This window comes from Poeciliopsis prolifica, unplaced genomic scaffold, assembly GCF_027474105.1.
Source record: "Poeciliopsis prolifica strain line A6 unplaced genomic scaffold, Auburn_PproV2 SCAFFOLD040, whole genome shotgun sequence".
Classification (NCBI taxonomy): Eukaryota; Metazoa; Chordata; class Actinopteri; order Cyprinodontiformes; family Poeciliidae; genus Poeciliopsis; species Poeciliopsis prolifica.
In genome coordinates, this window is record NW_026562415.1 from 3370301 (window position 1) to 3388674 (window position 18374).

At 38.1% G+C, this 18374-nt stretch overlaps 1 long non-coding RNA gene across 2 annotated transcripts in view; it reads right to left on the reverse strand.

Moving 5' to 3' along the window:
- Positions 1 to 1837: 1837 nt before the first annotated feature.
- LOC129375640 (uncharacterized) overlaps positions 1838 to 18374 on the reverse strand; it is a 58212-nt gene continuing 41675 nt past the window's right edge. For both annotated transcript variants that reach the window (XR_008607657.1, XR_008607656.1), the window contains exons 3-4: positions 6136 to 6251; positions 1838 to 4111 (exon numbers count right to left, since the gene is read on the reverse strand). This is a non-coding gene — a long non-coding RNA (uncharacterized LOC129375640). The remainder of the gene's footprint in view (positions 4112 to 6135; positions 6252 to 18374) is intronic.

Sequence of the window (18374 nt, forward strand, 5' to 3'; positions counted from 1 at the left end):
ATTCAGTTTATTCTCTGAACTAAAGGCAAAAGTTAAATGCAAGACTGGAAACACTAAGAGACAAAGAAGCTAAAGTTACACAATCAACAGTTCCTTTTCAAATGCATCCTGAGCAATTTCACTTTTTCACAATTACAAGTGAACGTCTTAAACATCAGGCATGTGTTTGTATTCAGCCTCCTTCTGATATCTCTGCATAAACATCCAATAAAACCCAACAATCAGGCAAGTAGTTTTAATCAGGGAAGATATTTAAAGAAGCTCTGGGTGAGCTGCAGAGATCGACAGCTCAGGGTGGAGATTATGATGAGAGGACAACTATTAAACCAGAATAATAGTTCCACAAAGCTGTGATGATTAGCTTTCCTTGTCAAAATCGTTTGCAAATGAATCGTTAGATCTTTCTTATGAGATTATTCTTCTCACCAAATCAGTCTAGAACAAATATCAAGCAGAGCTTGAAATTTTAATGAAAAGTCATGTAGGGTGACTGCTGCTGAGACAGATTTCTGATTATTATCTTCCATTTCAAAGTTATTAGCTCTTCCACAGATGTCTCTTCTCCCTCCTCTTTTTTCCATTTCAGTGTGATCACTTCTTTAACTGGCTCTCTTTCGATTGTTGGACCGATGTCCGTCGGGCCTTTCTGATATAGTTCAGCAGCAATGGCATGTTGAGTCTTATTGTACAGTGTGACAAAAGTTACCTTCAAGATTGTATCACATGGAGGCTTCATGGTGCGACAGGCTCTGTACTATTGTTGCACTCTCAGTATTCACCAGTTTAAATCTTTACAATCCTGGCGTTAACAGATGAAGAAAGCATTGTTAAAAATCGTGTCGTTCAAGGTTTGCCACATACCACACTGGATGGCTGAGGCTCAGTGGGAAGAAAAGTCATCTTGCAATCAGTTGTGGGCTTAAGTCCTGAGGGTTGACCCATGACCTTTGGTAAGGCACACGACCACAAGTCGCCTCCTATTTTGTATGTCAGTGTTTGAGTCTAATAAATGAGAGTGCAACTCGGTGAATAGGAAAGTGCTTTGGGTGTGTTTTGTAAGACGTCTACCATGCAGAACAGCTGGCAAACTCAATTTAATCTGGTCAGATACTTAAAATGAATATTTTAGTCATCGTGCAAACGTTTCGGCAGAAAAACGAGTTCTGCACATCTTCCTATGGCAGAGGACAGTTCTGTTTCAAAATATGGTGTTTCTCCTTATGCTGTGGAGATTATATGTTTCAGAAGGAATGAAGCTAAATGCAGAGGAATCCTGGAAGAAAACCCATTAATGGCTGCAAAGGCTTGAGGATTGGGCGGGGTCATCTTTCAGCAGGACAAAAACCCATTAGAAAGGTTCAGATCAAAACAAATGCTTCTTATAAGGATGCTAATTCAAACCTCAACTCCTTTCACAGATGCACTCTTTCCAATTTGATGGAGATTGAGTCATTTTGCAAAGACAAACAAGAATATTAGTCTCTGAATATACAAGCCTGGTTGTCCCAAAAGACTTGGAGCAAAAGTATTCACTTAGTTGATTTTTGCATCCAAATAATCAGGAAGATGGTGAAAGATTTTTATTGGTACCTACATGTAAGATTGAAATAGCTAAATGTGCAAGAACACTATTAATATTCTTTGTGTTGCTGCGTTCCTGCTCACATTCTGTGCACATAAAACAGATTGCTTCTGGTATTGCAGTGAGATTTGAGTTAAACTGCTCACCAAAAAAGTTTGTGATGCCTGTGCATGCTTTTTTTTTTTTTTTTTTTTTTAGAAAAAAAGGGACAAAAATATACCATCTGACAAATGAAAAAAAGAGATATACAGCAGGTTGAACTGGCATTATTCATAATTTATTGAGCAGTAGAGAGATTACAACTGGGAACAAATGCGGCACAGAAGACAAAAGAGCATTATTTATTACAGAAAAATCAAAGCAGAGCCTGAAGCAGGGTGGAGATAAAGTAGAACAACACTTGTACATTAAACCTACTGTACACAAACACACCGCATTATTGCATCTGTCAGAGGAAAATCCCATTACACCAGAGTTAATGATTTCCACCTGAACTTGAGGAATCGGCGACCTTGCAGAATCTGATCATGAGTCACAGAGTCATGAAAGCCGTAATTTGGAAAAAAAAATGAACAGCTGTCAACATTAAAATGAGCCCAAATGCTGCCTGTCTTATTATTTTGACATTTGAATGTGAGGTTTGCAGTCTGGTTGGATCATAACCGAGAAGCGAACCCTTGAGCAAGACGAAAAGACAGGAGCGATCTATTCAAACACCGCTTCCCCTTTATGAGCCTGTGCTGCTGTAAATAATGCAGGTTCTTTCCCATAGACTTCATCACTGTTGATTCCCACCTTTAGATTCCCATGGAACCCCACAGGGTTAAAAATCGAAGCCTTCCTCTGCCTTCTTTAATGTCTTCCTTCTGTTCAAATATTCTCTCAGACCACCTCACGACTCAATAAAGCGGGGGGAAAAAAAACCCTACGTGGGAGTGGAACCTGAAAAATAAATTAAACAGATAATGCAGGCAACAGAAACTTGTCAAGCTTCCTCTCTGAATTTTAGATCACAACATCTTACAGCTTGAAAATAAATCATTAAACTTCGGCAGAACTTATCTCGTTTTCATCTCAAATTATTATGCATCTCAAATGAGCGAAGAAGTGATGTCCCACAATTGCAAACATGTGTCAGCTTCTTGTAATATCCAGGGATTAATAATTCAGCTCTTGGCTTCAGCCTGTTTAGACTTTATTCAGCTTGTGTGCAAGGAACGCAGGCTGGCAGCGTATTTCGCAGCGAACACAAACAGGGAGTTGACATTTAAACCCAAACCCTGCAGCACACGAATGAACCCAGCAGCAGGATAATTTGAGTTTCTTGCTTAATTAGTTGACACCAAGTTCAGCCCAGGCGAAAGTTACTGCGGCGCCATTATGTGGGCGCCAGAATTTGTACATAATTTAGGAGGAAAATGAAGGGGGTTGCTCCGAGTTGATTTAAAGTTTCCTGCCTTGAAGTTTTAAAGGGATTGAGAAACTTATCAGGAAAGCTGGTTGGAAAACATTCAAAATCTGGTGCTTTAAGGTTACCATCTCCTTCTATTTTGAGTGAAATGTCTAAACCGCTTAGAAATTTACTGTGAAATACAACAAAATCTGGCACTTTAGACTGCGACCCCTTCAGGTCTAACAAAACAGACCGAGCTGGTCTCCTGCTGGTCTCTTCAGGCTCCGGCTTTTTCAAGGAACTCCTTGTTCAACGTCTGCTTTTTAAAAAAGATCTTTTGTTTCATCTGTGTTGTCATCAAAGGTACAAGCATTTCAGTCAAAGAACACTGTAATATGACATTACATGTTTGAGGCAGGGTCAGTGTAACTACTTTTCTACATTACATTTAAATTGTGATTTTACAAGCTATCAATCACTCAGGTTTGAGACAGTTACAAAAAAAGATTCGGTTCAAAAGTACATTCAGTGAGGGTGCAATCAGAGATGCAAGAGCTCTAAAACTACAAGGGTATGGAATCTGTACTTTATAGATGAGCAAAAAAAGTTTGAAATAATATTTTTATAATTTGGTGGCTCTACATAACAGGATGTTCTTTTGCAGAACTCGTTACTTTCCACAAACTTCATGGTATATTCCTGCAACGTCAATAAAAGTTATCTTTTACCTTCCCAGAATTTAGAGATAACTTTCTGGGACCAACCAAGTATCTTTGGACAACATTTTTGAAACTATAATTAGGTTCCAGGATATGATAATACCTGGTAAATTCAAGAAAAGTACTTGACAAGTTACTACTCAGAAGGACCTTAGAAACCAATAAATACCTAGTAAATGATGGAAAAGTGTCTGATGGACGCCTGCTTTCGCCTGCAGAACTTATAGTATTGACTAATACGCCGCGCTACAGTCTGAAAACCTTTTAGTGCTGTTAAAGAGGGATATGAACCTTTTCTGCGCAACTTAACAGGGAAAAGGCAAATATATTCAGACATTATTGAGTGACCTACCTGAGAGAGTCATTTTATTTCGAAAGTGGTTTTGAGATCTTTCAAGCTGCAGTTCTGATCAAGGACTGCAGGGCAGAGAAGTGAAGAAATTAATATTGAATTGGAGACACAAGCAGCCAGCATGCAGCTGGGGAAAGTAGGTCGGTTAAGACAATTCTGCACTGAGGATTGATTTTTCAGCTGAAAGTTTCTGTGGATTTTTCCCAAAATAATTTAAATCTATAGTTTTCACTCCAATTTGAACCAAATTGTTACTCCAGGCTAAAAACAGCCCCGCTCTTCAGTGAGGTCCCTGAACTATATTTAAACCCTGTGTGCTTTCGGGATAATGGGCAGGACATTGATGTGAACATGGCAGCTGTCATATCCACAGGAAACTCTCTGCATGTGTTGGCCAGCATGTCGAGCACTCACCGCGTGTTTAGTGGCTTCTACTCCTACATGAACCCATCTACCATCACGTAGGAATAAAAAGCCATAAGACACAACAGCAATCTCACAGGAGGGAGGGAAAAGTGGGAAGGAAGAAGGAATACTAATGGAGGAGTCCACATAGCTGCTAAAGGAGGGAGTTGTTCTCCCAGCTGGAAGGAAGAAGAAGGCTGGAAAGTGATCCCCAGGAAGCAGAGAGAGTGGTTAAGGAGAAAGTTAATTTCTAGTGGAAAGGACAGAGGGGAAAAGAGAGAGAAAAGGATCATTCATGAGGCAATGCATGATTATTCAGAAGGCTGTGTTCCCTGTTTGTCTTTTTCTGTTTGTTAATGTGCAGCAGATGAGTTTGGACTGCAGGCATTTCGCGTTTCCTCTGTGTGTAAGCAATATTTGATGCGTTGAACTCAACCTGCCCAAACGATCCTAATCAAAATCCATCTGCTCTGGTTCCAAAAGCTCACATTTTCCAGTCAAACCTGCCATGTTTCAAAAAGCTTGTTTGGATGAAAACCTTGTATTTATTCACAGTTAAATTTATGCTTCTTAAAACCAACCTACTCTAATTAATATCCATTTTATAGTCTGTGCTCGCTTGTCTCCTGTGCAAGAGGTTTGCATGCAAAGGGGGTTACAGTATGATGGTGTGCATGCACAAGTCAGGCACATCCGGATAAATATGTATGACTCCGCGGCAGTAGGTTTCCTGCTTTGTATGCTAATGATCTAATTCAAGTTTAATTTTGCAACATAGGTACGGTGAGGGTGGGGAGGTGGAGGAGAGCTGACGCACCAACGAATGACCTCATGAGATAAAGCATTGGCAATGAGGTAAAAGATTACATCTCATTAATCCCACTGCAGTGAGAGTGGAGCTTTAGATGCGGACCACAAAGACTGCAGCTGATGATACAGGCCATGAAATCTACAAGATTTGAGATAAATGTGTGCGATGTTCATCATATTTTACCAAGTTCAATGGATATTTGGGAGAAAATGGAACAGAAAAATTTATAAAAAGAGAATCAGAAAAATGTAAAAAGGCTTAAAAAGTCAACTCATGAGCTCATATTTTAGATATTGGTCATTTTGGTGGATACATTTACTGTATATGTTAAAAAAGCAGATCAGATTGACAATAAGTGCCACTTGTTGCATAAATCAGTCATACTGATGCAATAAGCGACCATGCATAAGACATATTGGTGACATGTCGATATGAGATACAACTTTTCAATTAAAATGCAAATGACCAAGTTTATTAATTAGGTGTTTTACTGATTTGATCCTAAATTAACCTCAAGCAAACTATCCTTCTTTTAAAAGGTCAGAAGTACATCATTATTAACCCAGTAACTGATAAATCTTTCATCCCTTTGTGTCACAAATTTAGATATTTGCATGTCATTAGAAGACGACACAGCTGTAAACCAGACAATAGTTGGTTTATACTGCGCTTCCAAGAGATGAACACAACTTTGTGCAGTTTTCAAAATGGTTTAGATTTAGAGGTTGATAAAATATGTATGTTTTTACAAGCCAGTGAGATGTGTGGCTTAAACAACAATGGATTCTACTGAAAATTGTCAGGAAGAAGCCAACTCAAAACACCCAAAAAAGCCCTGCTCCTTAGAAACAAAACAAAGAAATAAGCTACCACCTTTCTGCACAGCCCTGCACTTTCCCTGAAGTGTGTTTGGTGAAAACATTTGTGTTCGAAGGTTATGTCTCTGGCTCCAGCTGTCACAGGTCTCCGCATCAACTCCTTGGTGGAGGCTGCAGCAGAGGAAAGAGAAAGAAGAGTGGAAAGGTGAGATGTGCACGCGCAAGAACACAAGATGAGGAATGAAATCTTTATTACTGCATTGCAGCTGGTTATTTAATGATACAATTCTGTGGGTTGGTTATTGAATTACGGATCATTATGAGTGGCTGGGATAACAATGCACAGCCTGGAAGAAATTGTTGCCGTGCAGTTTAGGCTGCCAGTCTTTAAAGGCCGTCTGTCTTTAAAAAGTGCTTCTTCCTGAGAAAATCTCAAGTCTTAAAGGGCTCCCGCTGGGATTTTTGCAGCTCACTGACACTTACAGCTTCAAAACAGACATTAACCACAAACCAATTATGTCGAGCAGCAACTACTTGTTGATGACTCGTGCAGTTTAATGCGCCTAATGAAAAGTTAATAGCAAGCATGCTTAGAGATTTCCGCACCTGCTACCACCTCCACTGAGGTGAAAATTGTTGACAAGCCAGCAGTAAAATGGAACAGTGTTTTGGCCAAATTATTCAAACCATCCACTGGATCAAAATGGCTCCGGCTTTCACTTTGTCATCTGAAAACCTTCTGGGAATCATTCGGGGTAACCCTCCACACAATGGGCTGTGACATCTTCATTGAAAAATGATTGATTGGGCTGCAGGGAGAGGGGGCTGTTTGAGAAACGGATCACTCAAACAGTCAAGCTGCAAAGGCCCAATAATATGATGAATGATCTATTTATGTAACAGATGAGGAGAGACTTGCATGAAGATTAAAACGTTTAGGTTTTTTGACGTGTACCACTCAGAGTGAATGGGTTAGAAATTTGAATAATACGTCTGTGTTCTCCGTCAGGGAGCAAGTTGGAAATGAATTTGGGTTACAAGAATGCAGCGTGGCTCATTTGTCACCACCTGTGTCAGTGCAAGAGGAGAGCAAAACGGTCCTAATGGATTGTGATGTAAGCACACTTGTGCGAACTTCCTGTCCAGAAGAGTCAAAGAAAGGCCATTTTAGGGCTTAAAAGCAAAAATTGTGTAAATATCTGATTAATTGATCTCAATTGTGGAAAAAGAAGCCACATTAAATCATATCAAAATTGCTGTGGGAAATAGTTTTTCCTCACTTGAGGCAATTGTGCTGCTGTATCCATGCATCATAAACGGACCGTTTAACACTTACAACTGCAACTGTATGTAAAGATAAGCCACTAATCACTTAACTAAACAATGTCTCCATGGATCGAGGGAAAGTGTTGATAGAGTGACCCAATTTTTCACACACAGCATCTATAATTGATGTGCAATAGATGCAGCCGCCTTAGATCTGATAAGGGGCTTGGCTCTGATGGATATCCAGATAGGCTTTTGAGGGGGGAACAGATGTAGAGTCGTGCATCAGAGAGGGATGGGGTTGCTGGTGATCGTTTCCACCCTGCAGCGAACAAAATAGCCCTCATATATCCCTGTAATCTGCATTAGTGCCAGAGCACCAGCCAGGAGACAGCACAGAGGGGGATGAGTAATGGGCTACTGCTGATTTGGCAGGGCTATATTACACCTCAAAATCTGAGGCATGCCCAACTGGTGAGAATATGAAATGAGGTTGTCACAAATGACCATCATCCCTCCCTACTGATAGCTGTATTTATTAGATAAACCCGAAAACATGCTTCAACTTGAAAACTAATTTCACTTTGTTCTTATGGTTTAAACAGTTTAAGGGGCCTAAATAAAATAGCTGCTTTTGGAGAAAGAAATTTGTGATGTTTAAGTTGTTTACGCCATCACTTTATAGTCCATTACGTAGTGATTCAGCCATTTGGTGGTATTCAAGATTGTAAGTCTTGCAGACTCTAGCACTTAGTGGTGGAATCTCCCTGAACACAAGAAAAAAACCAGACATTTCACTCGATGAGATTGAAATAGACTACGATGAGCAGAAACTCTGAGTTGACAACAAACAAGTCCAAAGTTTTAAGATTTAAGTGATGAAGCTGGCCCACAATATATGGACAGACCTTACTCTGTTAACAAGATGCTAAACTTTAGCAAAATTTAAAAATATATATAATAATAAATAAATAAATAAATCAGACTGAGCCCTTGGACTTAAACTTCCAATATGTTGAGGAGAAGTCTGATAGGCAATCAAGAAGTTGAAAAAATGTAAAGACAAGTGGACCATAATGACATCCCAGCCTATATTTGGGAAAAGAAAGCACCCAAGGTATGTTTCTTAACTGAATAGTTCAAGATATTCTGTCTCAAGTCTGTCTAAAGTCTCCAGACTTGAGGAGTATACCATTTTCCGTTCTTACCCCGGAAGGAAAATGGTAACATTAGTGACTCAACTGTCAATCAACCTGCCAGCTCTCCCCCTCCATTAGTGGATCATCAAGTGGGATCTTGGCAGTGTTGTCAACATTATGTCTAACCAATATGCATTCATGAACCAGAATGACATATGCCATCTACACACACTCGCTGCTCATCGATTAGCACTGGGAAAAGTGCAGACAGGTCCACATTAGCTCTCTGGTCCTAGAAAAGGCATTTCATCAGATATGGAGAATATCCAAACATATGGTCACTTTGTGGGTGATTTTCTATTACCTTTGACACAAACCCAACAATGGGATTTAAACTACAGGAGAATGGAGACCGGTCACAAATCACATGGACAAATAAAGATTTGAAATAAATGAATAGGATATCAGTAAAGTTGAAGAAAAGATGAAAAGTAAAGACACTTTATGAAGCTACACTTCAGATAGTCACATACTGAAAGCAACTGGTTAGTGGTTAAAAATAGACTTTAAATCAAAATCAAACTTATGTCCATATTCTGAAAACAGATTACATTACAGCAAATCTTCAGCCAGACTATTAAATTAATCTCAGATTAAGTATAATATTCGAGTACATACATTATGTATGCAACATGTAATTAGGATTATTAGTGTTTAAAATAACTACACAGTGCTTAGCAGATATAACAAGTGTTTTGGAAGCCAAATAGAGAAAACATATTCTATTTTTTTTTTACCAACTAACACTACTTGTGTACAATTTTTCAATTTGGAGGCGACTTAATGCACAAAAACACGGAGACCACCACCAGAAAATGCTGCTTTGATAAAATTGAAGCCTGTTAAGGTTTGTGCAGATTCTGTAAAAAACACACAAACATCTAATGAACCTAGAAAAACTCAATGAGCCAAAGAGACTCTTATTAGAAAAAGGATGGATGTTTGCAAAGGCTTTCAGAATGATTTTCTTAAGGATTATGTACTATACAGAGAAAACCAAAGTAGTGCTCTGCATTAGTTTTTGTACAAGCAGCAAAGCTAAATGTATACAGAAAAGATTCATAATAGGCTCTATGCTGCATTGTTGCTTCACAGTGCCATGTATTAGAGGAATTGAATTTCAAACTTGATGATTGCCAGTGCTTTTCTGAGCAAAATGAGTCACCCAGAGTTAAAAAACAAGGATTCTGAGGGAAGAAAAAGAAACAAATGACAGATTCTGTAGTAAGGAGTTTGAACTCAAATCCAATTTTAAGTCTGGAGAAGCTGAAAGGCACCAATGCCAAAAAAGATCCCTGTGACTTTTCCTTTTCTATGGCTTTTTGAAAAATTTTAGGAATGATTATAGTCGTTTTTCAAGTAATTCTTTTCAGCTGCTGAACAGAAAATGATGAATATCAACTATTTAGAAAAAGCTCTTCCATGCAGATCATCTGTTTATTAATTTTAAATAAGCATAGATCTGATAATTTTTGAAAACCTCTCCATTTTTCTCTAATACATTATTACCTTCGAAGTAGCCGTTCATGTCCAGGACTCTGTATGAATGTGGGTTTATTAACGAACCAACGCGCCTTTGGCATCCGTTACTTGCTGCTGTGCAACTCTAGCTGGCACCAGCACAAAAAAACATAGAGCCAGCAGAAAAAATTAACATGGCTGCCCAGCAGCTGCGGTGGAGAAAGGATGCTTAAGAAGTACAAATAAAGTCATGAAAAATAGCTAATTACATGCCACACCCCAGAGGGAGAAGGCATTTATTTACCTCCCATCTCTGCAATGCTTGTTGTGGAATAAGCTTTTATAAATGTTATTTTTTTCCAATAAATGGTTGTAATTGAATGGGTAAGTTTCGCAAAACCAACTTTGCCTGTAAAATAAACATCAGAAATTGTCCCATTATAGTTAAATATTTAGTTTTAAGGGCGTAAAGTAGCAGCATATCCGAGGCACAGTGTGAGGCATTAAAAGCTTGTAATGGCTTGTAACAGGATATGCTTACTTGCCATGTGAAATTAAAGCATAGATATTACATCCCTCGGGGCCAATCAAGGAGTTATGTGCGTATTCTGCTGGGATTCTAATATACTGTGAACTGTGTTGTTTCTCTGTGCATGAATTTAGTTTAATTTGCTTTCATAATTCATAGCTTCCCACATTAATAAATTGTGGTGAGCGCTTACTTCTATTTACAATTAAAATATCTAATATACAAAACACACTGCTCAAGGTAGACTGTTTTTTCTCTCCACTCTGCTAATGTTGTTATTTGACTCCACACTGAATGGAAATTTGATTATCGGGAAGAGACAGATTGCATGCTGCAACATAACAAATGGTGCGAAATCGTCAACTTATTCATCAGACGAGAGCAAATTGTTTAATTAACTCTAGCGCTAGAAAACAACATATGGTGGTATTCATTCTGGTTCGTGGAGTGATGTGCGGCACGGCTGTCTTTACTCTTACTAGTCAGATTTCTGTCTTTTCACAGAATACACCATGCTTTCTGAATGGGTTTTCATTATCTATGTGACAAAGCGACAAAATAGAAATTACAGAAATAAAACTGTAGTGAAGCAGAATCTGGCTTGTGAAATGAGCTCACGAAGATGAATAGCTGCATGATGGCATCCATTTAAAAACAATCTCTAATTTAAGTTCAAAGAACTTTCATTCAAGGACCAGGTATTACAAAAGGCAAGCCTCATTGAGCTTCAACTTTCAGCAATTGCAAGTCCTGATGACATTAAAGCAGGGGTTTCATTAGCCTATGGTTAGGGGGTGTGTGTTAAACTCCTTTGTTAATGACCTTTACACTCCAAATAATAGTTCCAACTCTCCACTGGAGCCATTTCTGTACCTTTTCTGTTCGACCTCTCTACAAGAAATGCTTGCAAAACTGTTTTTGTCAAACTGATTAAAAGATTAGGTTTCATCTTCGTGCAATGATGAACACAGGAGAAGCTGGAAGACGTTTAGACTATGAGATGTTTTGTTGTTTGCATTTTGTTCTTGATTAGTGATGAACATAAGCTTTACACTTAATCTCACCTCTATGTTTGAGGTCAATAGAATCCAACATGTTGGACGTGTTATAATCAAAACATGCACCTTAATGCTGTTGACTAATGCAACCTGGTTCAACAATAGTGTTGATAGATTTGATAAATCTTTCACCTCTTATCTTTCTGGTTCTTTGCAGGTTTTTGCAGAGTAGTAAATCTACAAAATGAGTTTTCTGTCTTGTTGCTTTCTGCCCCAACTGTGGCCATATTTTTCTTTGTCTAATATATTTGTTTTATTTGCAAGTTCCTCGTTTGGCTTTTTATACTCCTGTAATTCTATTTCAAATGAATTCTCAAGTGTTTTTGCTCCAGGGCTAAATTTTCTTCATTTTTCGAGATCTGATGGAGTTTCTGGTTTAAAATAGTTTATCTAAAGTACTTTTATTGAGAAGCCAGAGGAATTGCCATAATAATGTTTATTTCCCCCAGATGCAAGGATTAATGCATTGCTGTCTTTTCTCTACTCGTTACACTGTACTGTATGTCAGCTGGCTGAAAGAAAGCCAATAAGCATTTCCCCTTGCTTATAAGAAATAGATTTGGGTTATTAAAAATATTTATGGTTTCAAAAATGATTAGTGAGTGCCAGTTTTTTTAATCTTGCATATATGCTGCACTGAACAACAAAATGTCAGTGAATTGGCTAAATATAAACAAATCCAAAATGTGCCTTCTTTTTCTTTTTTCCCCTAAATGTTTTCAGATCAAATTTCTAATGTTACTGAAGCATTTAATGCAAAGCTGTGTCGTAAAGGAAAAAAGGAAAATACAGACTGCTTGGGTCGAGCAGACCCGATGATGAAAACCTCATTACCACAGAATACAGTTACAATAATTGAACTAGGCTGATCGGTTTCTCAGAAATCTTCACTTTGATTCCAGACCTGTTTACACTGGGGCGGTCAGTCTTTGTAGAATAGGCAATTAAATAACTTAATAATGGTCTAAAACATTGAAACCATCCTCTGACACACACAAGCCACCATTATCTACTTCAGCCATATTCCTTTTCTGAATTGTCATAATTCTCTCAGGGCTTTCTCTCTCCAGCTGAAGCCAAAAGGAGAACATTTCCATGAAGGCAATGAGACGCTCATAAGCCAGGGCCTGAAATGATTTTTTAATATGATGACATTTTAATGAGGACTGAGGAGTTGGCTGGTTTGGCTCAAGGCAGCACCTCTTTATCAGTGACTGACATGGAAGGACGAATAAAAGCCTCTAATAGAACAGCGTCATCTCTTAGTTTATGTCTTCGTGTAATTCAAACATATGCAGCAACTGATGCAGATAACAGCAAACACTGTTTTAATTTTATATTCAGTTTAGTTAAAATTCTAGTTAAGACATGAAAAACAGTTAATTGCTCTCCCAGGGGATTTTGAGTGTATCTGGGAATGTTAAGGTTTGGTTAAGAAATAAATTGTTATATGGCAAGACTATTCAGTTACCACAAATCAAAGGAAATTTTACATATGTTTATTGTGCCAAAACATATGTGCAAGTAGCTTTTATTTCTGATACAAGTGCTTTTCTCATATTTTGAATGTGTCTGAGCTAATCCACATATTTTAAATACCTAAAGGATTTGAGATGTGAAGGAAAGTGATCTGCATCAATGCAGAACAAACATCTGCATATCAAAGCATGAGGTCTAGTGATGCTTTTATCTAACTGTTGGTGTTGTGTTTGCTTTGCATTTGCGTAACTTTCTTTCTAGTAAAACTTTCATGTCACGTTTTTATTTTCTACATGAAGTTTTTTTTCCTGTTTTTATCTTCCCCTTTATTTCAGTTATGCCAAAGTTGAAGGGCTCTTGACGAAGGTTCTTTTTTTTCCAAATCTTCAACGACTTTTTTTATCCACACAACAGCATTGAGAATGAATTTCTGTGACATTCCTTAGCTACTCATCCATGTTTTCTATATTAGAGCAAGGGGGAAGAAAGCAGAAATGAACCTTGTGACTTCTCTTTAGTGCATCTTCTTTTTCTTGTGTCATGTTTACATTCGAGTCCTTACTCTCTTTGCTTTTCTGCTCCTTGAAAGCAGAACAGCAGCTGGATAGAAACTCTGAGCCTGATTGAACATAAAAAAGGTCTAAAGTTGTGATCAAATTCTTAACTCAAATTGCCTGAAGTGCCTATTTAGATAAAAGATATTAAAAAAACATATTGCATATTGCATATTTAGAGACTATAAAGTGTTTTTTTATGTTCAAAAGCAATGGCACACCCTTTGAGAAGATGACCTTAATCAAGAAACTGTAATAAAGCTGAGACATGTTGAGAATGTCTCGAAAGTTGAAAGTATACATATTAGCGACAAAATGTGAACATTTGATGTCTGCTTTAAATGTGCCTCTCACTCCCACCATGCCCCCTTATGAGTTTTCATTCAAGTGAGTGTTTTTTAATATGGTAACATTATGATAAGCAGCAAATTAGTGTCTGAAAAATGTCACTCTGAGCTGCTGTCCTTCCCACATTATGTTTGATAAGCACAAGACAACTTCAAGTTCGTCTTTTAAATGAGGCTTTCGCTGTGATATTCTACAAGTGAGTGGTCAGACTCTGTACAAGGTCGGGGAGAAGAGCCCCCACAAGAGCCCCCCACAGAAGCTGCACAAAACCACTTCTCTGCCTCCTTCCTCTTTTAACAGGCAAGGTCGTCTCAAGCCGGCAACGCCTCTGCAATTAGCATGCAGCCTGTGGCGTGGTCTGTCTGGAGAAGAACACGTGAGCAAGTGATGGTTCTCTGCTCTCCTAATGAGATGCCAGTCAGCCAGTCAGAGTGGCCCTGTAGGGCATTAAAATTAACAAAATAAATAAATAAAAGGAAATGTTTTTTTTTTAGGTATATATGCACCCTATTACAGGGGTGGTTGAGGAGAAGACTAAAGTGTGCGCAGTTTTTCTGGACAGTTAAAATGTCCATGATTCACACAATAGATGGTAGGCTTTCAAATCAGTAGTCTACTGTGATGCTCTGCATTCTCAGTACTACACAGAATCTTTAAAAGCCTTTCTATGCTAGAGATTTTGATATAAAAGCTGAATCTAGAAGGAAAAGACTGAACTGGATGGCTTTGTCACCTGCAGTGACATTGTGTTATTTTTTCTCTGTTCCACCAGCTTTGTCTCTTGATAATGACCTTTCTCCACTCAGTATGTAATACAGACAAGTCATGGCGCTTATTCAACATAGGAGAAATGCTACATTGTTAACAGGCTGATGGCTTGCTAAAAGCACACTTGGATTATGCGACCTGAAAATTTTTTACATCAGAACCTTCTGCTATACCTTCAGTTGTGTGCGTTTCTACTGTGCGGTCCAAAACCCGGGTTGTTAATACAAATTACATGTGCTGATATCTTACTGCAACTGTGAGAATTGCAAATATGACTAAAAACCTTGAAATTAGTCTAGCTTGTCATTAACATCAGATTGTTTCACAGTAAATATGAGTAAAAATCAAGTGCTGTCACCTCAAACTTCATAAAATTGCACCGATCCTAATATGTGGAAAAACTTTATTGATTTTTAGTAATAAAGTCATAACATCTATAACATCTATTTCACATTATAACTTATATAAAGTTACCTCAGGTCTTTAGGAAAGTTGCAACTTGATCTTTCAATGCTTACTTCTATTATCTACTTTTAGATACACATTACTTGGTAGTTATGTTTTTCAATTTTACTTTGAAACAATTTCTTCTGCTTCCACTGCCATCTTAAACCAGAAGTCTGCACATCACTTACGTCTTGTAAGAACTGTAAGATAATGATATTTATGCAGCTGTGAGTTTAAATGCTATTTTTACAGGCACTATATTTTTATTATCTATTTTTAGCAAAAGGTAAAAGCTATGGAAGAGTTTAACCTGGGATTTGATTGAAAAATAAAAGTTTTGCTCCCTCAAACCACAAATTCAATTCAAGTAGCATTACATCTCTAAAATTTGAATTTTCACTTCTAATTTAATCAGAACTTTGAGCTACAAGACTTCATAAGATAGTAGAGACAGATATCCAGGTAGAAAATGTCAAAGCTTGTATCACTCAGCAATCTAATGTATGGAATGTGTCTGAATTTGGTTGAAGACTCTTAAGCAGGGCAGCAGAGTCTATGAAAGCATGTCACTCAGCTCTGAGTCCCATTTTCTGCACAAATACACCGTGTGTTTTCAAAAAAAATTCATAAGCAGAGATTTGTTCCAACAACATATGAGTTTAGCGTGTAAAATATAATCTGCACGCTGATACAAATGGAAGTCGAAAAGCCATTTCTGCTCCCTCATCTTGGTAATGCCATGAAGCGTGAACCAATTGGAGCCAAGCAGCAGAAAAGAGATTTGTTTTAGCATTCCTACTCTCTTATCATTATTGTCATTCATTTCATTTTCTCGCTTGGCTTCAGATTTACATATCTATAAATATTTGGTCCAGGTCTTCATAAGATCTGCTTTCTTTTGTCACTATATAAAATGTAATGAGCTGCACAAACTTGTAATGGGGAGTCTGAACATTTGGACATAAAGCAACATTTGACAAGTCCTTTTGTCCCACAAAATGAAGACATCCAGAGCAAACACCGTCATGTCCATTGGGGATAAAGTATTTCCGCTGTAGCAGTGCTTTGGTTGGCTTTTAAGAGCACACCTACAGAGCCTCTGTGCAGATGGAGTTACTTAAATGCAGAATGTACTGATCCTCGACCTTGCAGGAAGTATATATAAAAAAAAAGCACAAAGAGCTTTTCCCTACAGGGAGGTAGTCGTTGCTTTGTTCCTCTGCTGTACAAAGCTGGAAAGAATCAATAGAAATTCAGAGGACGAGGGTTCATCTCTTTAAAACAAAGATATAGGGGAAAACAAATTTTTTTTATCTATGTATAATGCATTTCCTTCTTTTTCTACAGGTAAATGTAAAAAGTAGGACTAACATTTTTATTTAGTCTCCTTCATTCTGATGCACCACATACAGTGCAACTGCCTTTTATGGTCATCTGACTGTCTACCAGAGTGCATGTTAATCTCAGTGAAAATGCAGCTGTTCTTCAGCAGAAAAACAGGAACAGTGGATTGGAAGAAGGATGGAGGCAAATACAGGATACAGTACTGGATGAAAATCTGCTACAGGCTCTAAAAAAGAAAACTACAGGAGGTTCAACAGTGGGACAATGATTCTAAACATGGAAGAACTGATATCAAAATATATTCATGCGTTAGAATGATCCACTTAATGTCCACATCTAAATCTAATTAAGAGACAGTGGAAAGTATAACATCTATGTTGAAAGTCATTTTCCAGTCAAACTAACTGAGCGCGAGTTTTGCAAAGGAAAAACAAAACGAAACAAAAAAACAGGCAAAAAAAATAATTAAATAGCATGTAGATGTGCAAAAGTGAAGACTGAGCCTACTAGACTTCCAACAATAATTCCCAAAACAAGAAGATTTGAATAAAAACTTTGAAAACATGTCGATCATATTCTTTGTGAAAACAGTTTCCTTCAATTTCTAAATAAAATGCTCATTTGTTTTGGTGTAACAAATAAAATCCTAACATGCATTCAAGTTTATTGTTGTAACGTTGCAAAATGTAGAAAAATTCAGTAAGTATCTATCCATAAACAACTTGAGTTAAAAGCGTGGTGCAGTGACATGCCTCACAAAGCCTTGCTGCCTTCTAATGGCCTCCCATTTGTAATGGCATCCGTATAGCACCGCTTGACGAGCTGCCAAAGGGGGTGTTCTGTTATTGCGGAGCCAATCAGCCACTAAGTATTTGCTGGCTCCCATTTCCTTCCTGCTAATGTGCGGGCCTCCCTGGTGCTGTGGCTAAATCGACTTTTTACGCCTGACTTGTCGCCCCGCAGCGACGCGTGGAGAATCCCAAAGATGCAGCGTCCCGGGTCCAGAGAGGCCTTCTGCGTTCCCGTGGATACAAGCAGGGATGTGGCTGGGCGCCTTATGATGCTTTCACTGCAAAAACTAAATTATGGAAGGAAATGGGTTCCTGTGATTATGATGAGGCTGATGTGACCTTTGCAAGAGCATCATAAGGCAGGGATTGCTGACTTTAATGTGTCTTTGGATCCTCTGTGTGTGGGCAGAGTTCCTATTCAGCTGTAGATCAAATGCATCTTCCAGAAACACTAAGGTCAAATTTGTTAGACTATCATTAAATGTTTAATATAGCTTGTTTCAAAGCAGCTCTGTGGTGGCGATGTAAATGTCAAGCTAATCCTGAATAAAAAGCCAATAATCTTGACCAATGGGATTTGATGTGGAGCTAAAAAAATATTCTCTGATGCAATTTAGCCACATCCTTTTCCCATGTGGGGTTATTTCTGTAAAGCCCTTTTTTTCAGAAAACTCAAACTCCATATTGTATTTCACTGCTCTATTTATTGCTCCATCAATTTCTTTTTAAGTAGGTAAACCCATGCTGCTGCAGGATAACATTTAGCAGCTTAGTTTCACTAACAGGTGTTTGCACCAGATATATAGTTAGTCTCAAAGGTTTTCAGTGTAGCAGCTCAGCAGCCACTTTGTTAGCTCAGATGAAATCCAGTGCAATCCAGAACAACAGCTCTTCCATAAATTCTGCTTTAATCATTCGTATGGTTTAGAAAGAATTACCAAAATGATGAAATTTAACTGCAAGAAGCCATAAATTTATAACCAGTGAAAGTATTTTTAGACAGTGTTAGGCTTCTTCAATTAAAAACAGGATTTCACATGACTTCTCTGT